Here is a 12,739-nt window from a genome sequence, read left to right on the forward strand (position 1 = left end):
GGGGCTCTGCCTTCCTCTCTGACTTACAGTGTAAAAGGATCTATCCACTGGAGGGAAAATCAGAGCTAGCATAAATACCCAGCTGGGGTGGGGATGTCTGTCTTTAGTTCAGGTCCTCAGTCACTGTACCTTAGTGTTACAGTCTCCGAACCAGGGCTGTGGAGTCAGAATTGGAGTTGGAAGGAATCTTGGGTGGAGTCAGGGTCAGGGAAAATGTACCAACTCTGACTCCAGCTTCAAAATAAAAATTTACATTATAATATATGGTGAATTTATAATTTTATACGTATATATATATTTTGTTCAGAATTCAAATAAATATATATTTGCTGTCTATTAGTCCTAACAGCTTAGGAACTTTTACGAAAGAGAAAAAATCTTGGATTTTTATGACTAGTTTGTAAGGGACTTGGGTGGAGGTTAAAAAATCTTTTGTGGAGTGATTGTAATGTACTAATTTTATTCATTGTATTTCGCCTCAAGCGCTGTAGGGTGAGGTGAGTAATCAAATGTTTCAAAGTAAAGTAATCAAATTTCTCTTGGATTTACATATTTGGAGTCAGAGTCAAAGTTGAAGGTTTGATGTACCAACTCCACAGCCCTGCTCCTAATACCTATATAAGAAACTAAAGGACTTTTTAATTTCCAAGGTTCAGCACTTTGTTATTTACTACATTGAAGGTTTTTGATTAGCTCCGTTTCTGATCCTGAGAAGCCAGAAGTGAGAGCCAGACTCAGAGCTGCTGAATGTTTCAAGGGAACACAGGAATGGGGACCTTGTCTACCATCACTGCCTGCTGAGGAGCGGAAAGAGAAACGAAGTGTTGCTTAATCCAGCTGCAGCAGAAGAACATTCAAAGTAAAGCTTCTATACCTCATACCAGAGGTGGAGTGAGGGTGGTCTGGGCCCCCCGCCTGGCCACTGCCCGACAATCCCCCTGCCACCGCAGCTGACGCCCCCGCCCCGGTCCTACCTGAGGGTGTCCTGGTGGTCAAGTGGCCTCTGCGGGGGGGGGGGGGGGGGGATATGTTCTTTCCTGCCTGCTGCACACTGCACTGCTGCTATTCCCCCACCTGACGGTGCCGCTGTGTTTTCAAAATGGTGGCCAAGACTTCCTGCCGTAATCTCATTGGTCTTGACAGTCTCGCGAGACTTCCTCAGGGAGTCTTGGTTTCAATTTTTAAAATACAGTGGTGGCGGGGGGGGGGGGGGGGGATAACGGCAGCCCAGTGGGCCGGGCAGGAAAGAACATGTCCCCCCCTCCCCCGCTGAATCACCAGCGGCGCGCCGGGCATCCAGACAGAGCCTCTGGGGCCCCTAGAGCCTCTGGGCCCTCGGGTACTGCCCGGATGCCCGAATGGTCAGTTTGCCCCTGCCTCAGACATCCCTCTGGGAAGCACCAGCTTTAGTCCAAGGACTATGAATCAGAAAGGAAAATTAGGAAGAAGAGTCTAAATGATTGTAAGAGTTACTTTTTGCTGTCTATCTGTAGTGCCATGTGCAAATAACGTAAATATTCATTCTGACAGAAGGGGCCCCATAAAGTAAACCTTTCACAGTTTGAAGCTGTTTAGGTATCCTTCATTGATATCCTTTCGCTTGGTTCTGCGGAGATAATTGCCAGGGTGTTCCCAGGTGGGAGGCACAGAAATATAGTGGAAGGCGATGGATAGGACAGGCGAGGGTATGCTGAGGTCATGTCTGAGCGTATCTCTGCAATAGGGTCATCAGTGAGGACCCCAAAGGAAATCAATGTAAAATTGTCAGCATGTCTGGCCCCTTACATGAAACATATAAAGAGGAATCCAATAAAAATGTATATGGAAATATAATGTTTGATTTTAACCAAATATTTCTAAAAAGCAAGGAAAAGACCTCAAAATGCCCGACCGCTTACTTTCAGTTTTCGGCGGCTTTAACTGGGGGCGTGGTGTTCATCACTGGTCATAAAAACCTTGCTTGGAAAGAATTATTTTAACTTTTAATTTATTTCCAAAAAGATTTTAGCAATTTTGCTCTTTTTTACAAAAAAGTTTTTTTTTTAAATATATTGACAATATCAATGCTAACTTCAAAATCTATTTAGTTCATAAAAATCTTCACTGATTCTCATGAAGTGCTATAAAGGAGAAAAAACAACCAACCGTAAAAACTCACCATTGGTGAGAAAACCGGTCGAGTTTTTACGGTTGGTTGTTTTTTCTCCTTTTTTTTCCCTTAGTGGAACCGATGATATTAACGGACTCCCTTATAGATAGTGGTTGCTTGATACATTTATGTATATCCCTATCGGGAGATTTGAGGTTCCTATTGATTAAAGTGTTCATTGTTGGGGGACACCCGCAAACTAAAGAGAACACACTAATTTACATATTTAGTGAAAGTACCTAAGTAGGAAAAATTGGATGCATAGGTTGATTTGTATCTGAGTCCAATGTAGCTTGGATAGTGGAGGTTCAGATAGGAACGTGACGCTCTGGTTCTGTTTCTGGTCCGAAGATCTATCAAGTCAACCATGTATCCCAGGGTTCACCGTAGATAATCTTGTGGACCAAAGAGTAAATTTTGAAGGTAATATGTTCCTTGATTGGGAGCCAGTGCAGTTTTGATCGGAGCGGTTTAGCGCTATCGAAACGCGTTTTACCGAATATCAGCCTGGCTGCTGTGTTTTGGGCTGTCTGGAGCTTCTTCAAAAGCTGTAATTTACATCCCGCAAATAATCCATTGCAGTAATCTGCGTGGCTCAGAACCCTTGATTGCATCAAGTTACGGAATATTTCCCTCGGGAAGTGAGGTCTTAGACGTTTTAGTTTCCACATAGAATGAAACATCGTCTTCATAATGGAATTAACTTGGATCTCAAGTCTAAGATGGCTATCAATAGTTACACCTAAGATTTTGAGGCTATCAGAAATAGGAAGAGAATAAACAGGAGCGTTCAGGGTTGAGGGTTTATAATTTTTGTATGGGGATGAGAGGATAAGACAGTGTGTTTTACCTCTAGAAATTCCTAAAGAATCATCGTATACACTTTTTGAGTCTAAATTAAAGATTTGTTTCTTTACAGAGGCTTTTGGGGTTACAGTGACATTCGACGCTAAGGGATGAGTGGCACTGGCATATTTTATATTGCATTTACATTTATTTGTTGTTTTTATGTTGGATGAATGGTCTCTGTGATGATTGGTCTTTCCTTTATTTAATTGGAGTTCCTTTTCTTTTATATATTTCTAGTTTGTAAATCACCTAGATTTGGTTGTGTCCTAGATTGGGGAGTCTGTAAATTCTGAAATAAATATAAACCAGGTACATTTAGATAAATTAGTTTAGATAAATGTACCACCATCCTTTTCAGTCGTTTACAGGCTCTCTCTCTCTTTTGCATGCCAAACTTTGGTTGACCTATACAGAATTCCCCTGTATGTGCCATTATTCTCATTTTATTTATTATTTATTAGGATTTATTTACCGCCTTTTTGAAAGAATTCACTCAAGGCGGTGTACAGTAAGAATAAATCAAACATAAGCAATAGACAATTACAGCAGTGAAAATATTGAAATAACAATACAAAGTATGGCATGGTAGACTACTTAAAATATCAACACAGTATGTAATAGAACATTTTAATAGACAGCGTGGGGTATAATGATTTACAATTGACCTCTTTAGTGACGGGTGTCACAGACCTACCATTAGGTCCACTCCTCACATAGAGACAGACTAGAAACAGGGTTGCCAGGTGGAAAATTTTTTTCCCACCCAATCCAGCCTAAAAACAGCCCAAAGCCCGCCCAAACTCAAACCCCGCCCCAGACACCCCACCCCCGCGTCATCACCCCGCCCCCGCCGTCATCAACCCCGCCCATGCCGTCATCGGCCCCGCCTCCCCCGTCACCGGCCCTGCCTCCCCCGTCATTGGCCCCGCCTCCCCCGTCATCAGCCCTGCCCAGAACGTCACTAACCCCGCCCAAAACGCCACTAACCCCGCCCCCCCCGGCAGAAAAAACCGCCTGAAAACCGCAGAAAAGAAAAAAAAGAAGCCCAAAAAACCGCGACCCGCCGCGGGCAAAAATTTCCCGCGGCGGGTCGCGGAAAACCGGCCAATTGGGCGGTAAAACCGCCCACCTGGCAACACTGACTAGAAACTTGTGGTCACATGACACCAACCAATCCCTTGGCTGTGCCATTGTGGTCACTCCTGGAGGGGAGTACTATGGCAAATGGTTCAGTCCATCCAAAACTCACCTCTTTTCCTATACTCTCCACTGGGAAAAGCAAAGATATAGTAAAGGCCTTTGTATAGGGCAATAATAAATTAGATTGAATATCGACCCAGTACTGGAAGGCCCCTTACGGAACAGGTTTTCAGGATATCCCTAATGAATATGCAGGGGAAAAATTTGCATGCCTACTACCTCCATTAGGGATATCCTGAAAACCTGAAAGGCTGATAGCCCTCCAGGATTGAAGACCACACAATACAATATTTAGAAGATGCAGGATTTAGGGGAGGGGATGGAGATTGATTTGGGTGTCCCGAGCCTTGGGAGGAAAAGTGATCTGAGCCTTCAGGTGTTGGGGGGGGGGGGGGGGGAAGGGGGCAATCCAAGCCAGGAGCCTGCAGGTCTTCTGAAGGTAGAGAGATCCAAGCTTGGAAGAGCAGAGTGATCTAGACAGGTGCTCTGATGTTCTGGGTGTGGGAGAGAGATCTAAGCAAGGGAGGGTGCCCCGAGGTTTCAGGAAAAATAAAAAGATCCAAATTCTTGGTTTGGTTAACTCTCCCAGCACCATGGGCGTAGCCAGACACCCAATTTTGGGTGGGCCTGGGCCCAAGATGGGAGGGCAGAAATCCTCTGCCCTTCTCCACAAGTGATTTGGTCTCTCCCTCTCTCGCCTGCATGCCATATGGTCTCTCAAACATCTCCCCTCCCCTGCATGTCTTTTAAATAGCAGATTTTCACCGGCAGCGAGCAGCAACTAATACACACTGCTCATGTTGGCCCCACAGCCTTCCCTCTGATGCAACTTCCTGTTTCCGCCAGGGGCGTATCTGGACTCCGGCGGTAGGGGGGGCCAGAGCCAGAGGGAGGGGGCACATTTTAGCCCCCCCCCCCCGCCGCCGAGCCCCCACCGCCGAGCCCCCACCGCCACCAATGACTCTCTCCACCCCCCTCCTGCCGCCAACCCTCCCCCGCTGCCGCTCTTACTTTTGCTGGCGGGGGACCCCAACCCCCGCCAGCCGAGGTCTGCTTCCACCTGCCGCTGCCATAAAAACTTCTTCTTCAGCCGGCGGGGGACCCCAAACCCCCGCCAGCTGCCCCGCGGTGTTTAAAATTCATCTTCGGCCTCCGTGGCCGTGCTGCTGTGATAGGCGCTGTTGAAATCCACTTCGGAGTCTGACGTCGCAGCACGTACAACGTACAACGACGTCAGACTCCGAAGTGGATTTCAACAGCGCCTATCACAGCAGCACGGCCACGGAGGCCGAAGATGAATTTTAAACACCGCGGGGCGGCTGGCGGGGGTTTGGGGTCCCCCGCCGGCTGAAGAAGAAGTTTTACGGCAGCGGCAGGTGGAAGCAGACCTCGGCTGGCGGGGGTTGGGGTCCCCCGCCAGCAAAAGTAAGAACGGCAGCGGGGGAGGGTTGATGGCGGTAGGGGGGTCCAGGGCAAAATCTGCGGGGGCCCAGGCCCCTGAGGCCCCACGCAGGTACGCCCCTGGTTTCCGCATAGGTGGGAATATATCAGAGGGAAGGCTATGGGGCCGGTGCAAACAGTATGTATCAGTTGTTGCTTGCTGCAGGCAAAGATCTGCTATTTACAAGGTATGCAGGAGGATGTTTCGGCAGTTTTCGGCTGGTGGGGATTGGGGATCCCTGCCAGCCACATCATAGGTGTGGTGCTACTGAGCCCAAGGCCCACCCAGACCCACCTTTAGCTACACCACTGAGCTGCACTGACTGCAGAGAGACAGTTACAGACCGTTCAGAACCTACTGCACCTGAGGGCTGATCACCTTTGGACATATATATGAATATATCTGATGTACATTGGCATAGAGTCACATTTGCTTGAGTTTTGTGCCTGTAACCTTTAATGGGAATTATAAAGGCGCAAGAGACAAAGGAGCTCACTTGTTCTCAATAGCTTATGTGGTCAATGGAGAAAGAGGGAGTTGAGGTATGCTCTGGCACATTCTCTTCAGCACCTCCTGCTGGGAGAGGTGGGGACTGCACGATCTCTGCATGCACTGGGATTATTCCTTAGAAATGGGACAGGATCTCTCGCCTGACAATCCACTCTCTCACTGTTACAGAATTAATGAACATGCGCTCACCTCATTTTTTCCCCCCTCCGCCTGTTCTCCAGGTGTTAAAAAGCTTCCGGATTTAGTCTCTGGTCCTCGGGGTGGAGCCAACCTCTTGAATTTCTTTCAGGGGAACTGTGAAAAAGTCAAGCGGTTGCTAGGATATATCCTTTCTGACCTAGAAAGTCTTAAGAATTGTGAACAAAATGATATCTGTGTTTTTTAAAGAGCAGCTCATCTAGCTGCCATATGAGGTTATGAAATTTGCCTTTCATAGTCTTCTTCTATTTTTTTTTTGTTACATTTGTACCCTGCGCTTTCCCACTCATGGCAGGCTCAATGCTGCTTACGTGGGGAAATGGAGGGTTAAGTGACTTGCTCAGAGTCACAAGGAGCTGCCTGTGCCTGAAGCAGGAATCAAACTCAGTTCCTCAGGACCAAAGTCCACCACCCTAACCACTAGGCCACTCCTCCACTGTTGCTACTATTTGAGATTCTACATGGAATGATGCTATTCCACTAGAAGTCGGCCCTTGCAGATCACCAATGTGGCCGCGCAGGCTTCTGCTTCTGTGAGTCTGACGTCCTGCACATACATACATCAATGTACATCAGGGGCGTAGCCAGACAACAGATTTTGGGTGGGCCTAGGCAAGAATTGGGTGGGCACCAAGTGTTCTACCCCCCCCCCCCCAAAATTTTTTTTATCTCAGCTGCTGGGATGCACTGCAGCAGGCATGCATTGAAAACTGAGCATGCGCAGGTGCCAGTGTCATGGAGAGTAGTGTTTTTGTTACCATCAGGGGGAAATCTTCAGCTGGCGGAGCTAGGGATTCCCACCAGTTACCACTAAACATGTGCTACTGTTGGGTGGGCCTGAGCCATAAATGGGTGGGCCCTGGCCCACCCAAGCCTACCTGAGGCTACGCCACTGATGTACATTTATGCCACATAGGTATTTAAATGTCTCTATCATATCTCCCCTCTCCTGCCTTTCTTCCAAAAAATACATATTGATAGTCTGTCCCCGTACGCTTTATGATGAAGACCATCGACATCCATTCTTCAAGCTTTGCTAGGTCCTTCCTGGAGTTATCCACATCATCAGGAATTGTCTATCTTGTTGCAGAATTTGGTATCATCTGCAAAGAGTCTAACCTTAGGGGACGGTGTAAAAGCCAGATCTGCGGGATCCTCCGGATCTAAGTACGACCTTAAGCGGTTCTTTGTTTTGACAGCCGCCTGCTTGTTAAATCCCGAGGATCCCGCTGTATCTGGTTTTTACACCGTGCCTAACCTTAGTAAACAGTCCTTGCCGAATCTTGTGACCCAGCACTGGTAACATCTCTTTCTTCAAAGTGAGGCAATTTCACTTACAAAAATGTTAAAAAGAACTGGCCCAAGAACCAAACCTTTTGACACACTACTCGTACCATCTCTTTCCTCAGCTTTCTCTGTTCTTCTTTTTACTTGTATTTCTTTATTAACTTTCTTGTCATCATCATCTTTATCTTTCTCTCACTATTCCATCTCTCTTCTTGATCTCCTTTTTTTTTCTCTCGTCCGAGATGTCTCTTTTTATGCTTCTCTTTTTCTCCTTCCCTGTTTCTTGTCATCTTTTTCTCATCGCTCTCTTTCCCTATAGTTTCTCTTTTTTTGTGACTTCCTTTATTTCTCTGTCTCTCTCTTTTTCATTGTCACTTTTTTCTGTCCTCTGCTTCCTCCTCCTTTTCCTCACCCCTGTGGAGTGACAGAATTAGTCATTCTACTGTGGACTCTTCCTTGATACTGGAAGTGCAGCTGCTACCAAGTTCTTGGACAACAACAGGGACCACAGGAGGCCTTCAGTGTGTGGTGTCTCATATATTCTGCTGAATAGGCTATAAAGGAACCCCTTCTCCACTCCTGAGACACTGAATCTAAACATGAGCTGCTTGAAACTGAATTAAAATGAGACAAAAAAAAAAAAAAAGAATCAGAGAATGACTCCTGAAACCCTATGGAGGTTAGTGCATGTAGAATGTTGTTATTGCATCCATATGCCACAGGGTGGCGACAAAGCTACAGAAAAATATATCCCAAGGCAGCTTCCATGTCTTTCTGGGGAACTGTTTTCAAATGTCGCTCAAATTGTGAAACTGGGATTAAGAATATCAATGTGCCAATCCACCTCAGTCCTTCCCTATTTTGATACTGAGATGCTGCTTTCTCCTGACAAATGGCCCTGCCAATGTACCTCGCTCCTGCCCCACAGGGCCCCACGCCCCACCATACACCCCACAACTCTGCCAATGCCATTTAGTCCTACTCCACAGCACCTCCTACCATTCCAGTACTAAGATCCCACACACACAGCTCGTCACCTCTCTCCTGTCCAGCTGCAGGACCTGGAGTTTTGAAACGTTACAAAGAAAACTTGTGCTTCATGGCATTCAAAGGTCAGCTGGAAAGAAGAACAGTAAAAGCCAGTGACTATGGGGTGATGGGATGAGAGGAATCCCCTGCGCTGGAGTGCCCAGAAAGCGACAATGACAGAGATCCTTCTTGACAGAAAGGGCCGTTGCTGTGTGCATGCCCCGCTGAGGCGGCATCAGATAATGCAACCGACACTACTCCCAAAGCCCCACCTACTACTACTTATCATTTCCATCGTGCTACTAGACAAACGCAGCGCTGTACACTTGAACATGAAGAGACAGTCCCTGCTCGACAGAGCTTACAATCTAATTAGGACAGACAAACAGGACAAGTAAGGGATAAGGACAAAGAGTAGCAAGATTCCATGCATAATCCCAAAGAGTAGCAAGATTCTGTGTGGAATCCCAAAGAGTAGCAAGATTCCGGAATCCCACATTAGCAAGATTCTGTGCGGAATCCCAAAGAGTAGCAAGATTCTGGAATCCCAGAAAGATTACTACTACTACTACTTATCATTTCTATAACGCTACTAGACGTACGCAGCGCTGTACACTTGAACATGAAGAGACGGTCCCTGCTCGAGTGATTAGCTTGTGGGCTCCTCTTCCATCTCAATGCAAAATAGAGGACTGCTGGGGAGTTTGGTGGAATGCTTGGGGGGGGGGGGGGGGGAGGGCTCCAGCAGCACTTGTGGTGTTATCATCCCACCTTCACAGCAGGGAAGCTCTTGTGCCCCTCCCCCATCACCCCAGCATTCCACATTGCTTCCTGGGCAATTCCTAAGGGACCACAACAGAGCCTACCCACACAACCCAATTTAATCCTCAAACCTAGACCACACCACCAGTACTACCCACACTCCAATCCGAAGGAAGAAGACACCAGCCCCCCCCCCCCGGCACCGCCGACCCCCCCCACTGTCATTGCCGACACCCCCCCGCCATTGCCGACACCACCACCAACAACTTTGACCCCCCCCTGCTGACGACCCTCTCAACCCCCCCCTGCCGCCGACCCGCCAGCAAAGGTAGCAGACGGCGATGGCGAGTTGGCGGCGGGGGGGGGGGGGTTGAGAGGGTCGTCAGCGGGGGGGGGGCAAAGTTGTTGTTGGTGGTGTCGGCAATGGCGGGGGGGGTGTCAGCAATGGTGGGGGGGGTGTCGGCGGTGCTGGGGGGGGGGGCTAAAATGTGCCCCCTCACCTCGGGCTCTGGACCCCCGTCCCGCCGAACAGACTGATGAAGAAATGTTTACAGAAATTAAGATAGCAGGCAAACTGGGCAACAGTATAATAATGGGTGATTTCAATTACCCCGATTATGGCTGGATAAATGTTACATCTGGGAGTGCCAGGGAAATAATTCCTAGATGTAATAAATGACTGCTTCTTGGAGCAACTGGTCCAGGAATCGAAAAGAGGAGGAGCCATTTTAGATCTAGTCCTTGGTGGAGTGCATGGCATACTACGAGAGGTAACGGTGTTGGGTCCGCTGGGAAACAGTGATCATAACATGATCGAGTTTGAGCTACTATCTGGAATGAAGCCACAAAGGAAATCTACTGTAGCAGCATTCGAAAAGGTGGCTATGATAAAATGAGGAAAATGATTAAAATGAAGCCAAAAGGATCAGTTGCAAAGGTTAAGATCAGGCATGGACATTCTTTAAAAATACCATCTTGGAAGCCCAGACCAGATGCATTCCACATATTTACAAAGGTGGAAAGAAGAGAACACAACAGCCAGCGGGATTAAAAGTTGAAGTGAAAGAGGCTATTGGAGCCAAATGAATGTCCTTCAAAGAATGGAAAAAGGACCCAAATGAAGAAAATAAGAAGTTAGCTCTGGAACTCTTTGCCAGAGGATGTAGTGACAGTGGTTAGCGTATCCAAATTCCTGGAGGAAAAGTCCATAGTCTGTTATTGAGATCGACATGGAGAAACCCACTGCTTGCCCTGGGATTTGTAGCATGGAATGTTGCTACTATTTGGGCTTCTGCCAGGTACTTGTGACCTGGCTGGCCACTGTTGGAAACAGGATACTGGGCCAAATGGATCAGTATAGCTATTCTTATGTTCTTAGGGTTAAATGATCAGTATTGTCAGTGGAGAAAGGTAGATGGTGGGGTTTCCCAGTAGTCTGTGCTGGGACAGCTGCTTTTTAGCATATTTATAAATGATCTAGAGATGGTAATAACTAGTGAGGTAATTTAATTTGCTGGTGACACAAAATTATTCAAAGTTGTTAAATCACAAGAGGATTGTGAAAGGTTGCAAGAGGACCTTACAAGACTGGGAGACTGAGCATCCAAATGGCATATGACGTTTAATGTGAGCAAGTGCGAAGTGATGCGTGTGGGAACAAGGAACCCAAACTATAGCTACGTGATGCAAGGTTCTACATTAGAAGTCACCGACCAGGAAAGGGATCTAGGTGTCATCATTGATATGTTGAAACCTTCTGCTCAGTGTGCAGCGGCGGCTAAGAAAGCAAATAGAATGTTAGGAATTATTAGGAAAGGAATGGAAAACAGAAATGAGAATGTTATAATGCCTTTGTATCACTCCATGGTGTGACCGCACCTCGAATATTGTGTGCAATTCTGGTCACCGCATCTCAAAAAGATATAGTGGAATTAGAAAAGGTGCAATGAAAATGATAAAGTGGATGGGATGACTTCCCAATGAAGGAAGGCTAAAGCGGCTAGGGTTCTTCAGCTTGGAGAAGACATGGCTGAAGGGAGATAGAATAGAAGTCTATAAAATACTGAGTGGAGTGGAATGGGTTGATATGAATCACTTGTTTACTCTTTCCAAAAATACTAGGACGCATGCAATGAAGCTACTAAGTAGTAAATTTAAAACAAACTGTAGAAAATATTTCTTCACTCGTGTAATTAAACTCTGGAATTCATTGCCAGAGAATGCGGTAAAAGCAGTTAGCTTAGCAGGGTTTAAAATGGTTTGGATGGCTTCCTAAAAGAAAAGTCCAGAAGCCATTATTAAGATGGATTTGGGAAAATTCACTGTTTATCTCTAGGGTAAGCAGCATAAAATCTGTTTTACTGTTCTGGGATCTTGCCAAGTACTCTTGACCTGGATTGGCCACTGCTGGAAACAGGATGCTGAGCTTTACGGACCAATCGGTCTGTCCCATTATGGTGTTGCTTATGTTCTTATGACTTTATGGAGTTGAAAGCAGAATATTCTTTGGCAAGGAGTGAAACACATGGTTAATGGAAACTGAAGCATTATGTTCATGGATTGCGGAAAGAACATCTGAATGAGGAAGTGGGAGAAAAGCTCTCTACGATGTACGCACTGGGTTCACAGCTCAAGTTGCCATTAAAGTATCATCATGCAGCTCTTCAGGAATTAGGGATGCCGTCTGCATTTGAAGATTTAGTTGCCTGTTGGTCGGATGAGTTGCATGCGGAGATGGCAGATCCATAGCACACTGGAGAACATTTCCTTGTGGGAATTGCAATACAAGTTTCTTATGCGACTCCACATATAGTCTCATAGGGCTCATGCAGCAACATGACAGATGCCCCAAATGTAAAGCCTCACCTAAGGGGGGGGGGGGGGGGGGACAGGTACTTATTGTGTACCTGGGACAATGAAGGGTTAAGTGACTTTCCCTGAGTCACAAGGACCTACAGTGGGAATTGAAACCGGGTCCCCTGGTTCTTAGGCCTGCTGCGTTAATCACTGGGTTAATACACACATTTTGGGTTTCTCTTCACTAGACCTTCTTTTGGATATATCTATTGGATTTTACACTGCAACAATGGAAATGTAAAATTGCGGTCAAGCCCGGTTTGCTATTTGGGGAGTATAACATCCCTTTCCCTATTCCAAAGGGACTTAAAGGATTTTTGGGTAAAGCTACCCTAATGGCTAAGAAGGAGATATTGCTCTTATGGATAAATGATGAAGAGGCACCATCGCTGGAGCTGTGACACACTCAAATGATGTATCTGCTTCACGTTGGCGAGGGATGGACTCACAGACATTGC

This window comes from Microcaecilia unicolor, chromosome 14 (genome assembly GCF_901765095.1).
Source record: "Microcaecilia unicolor chromosome 14, aMicUni1.1, whole genome shotgun sequence".
Lineage (NCBI taxonomy): Eukaryota > Metazoa > Chordata > Amphibia > Gymnophiona > Siphonopidae > Microcaecilia > Microcaecilia unicolor.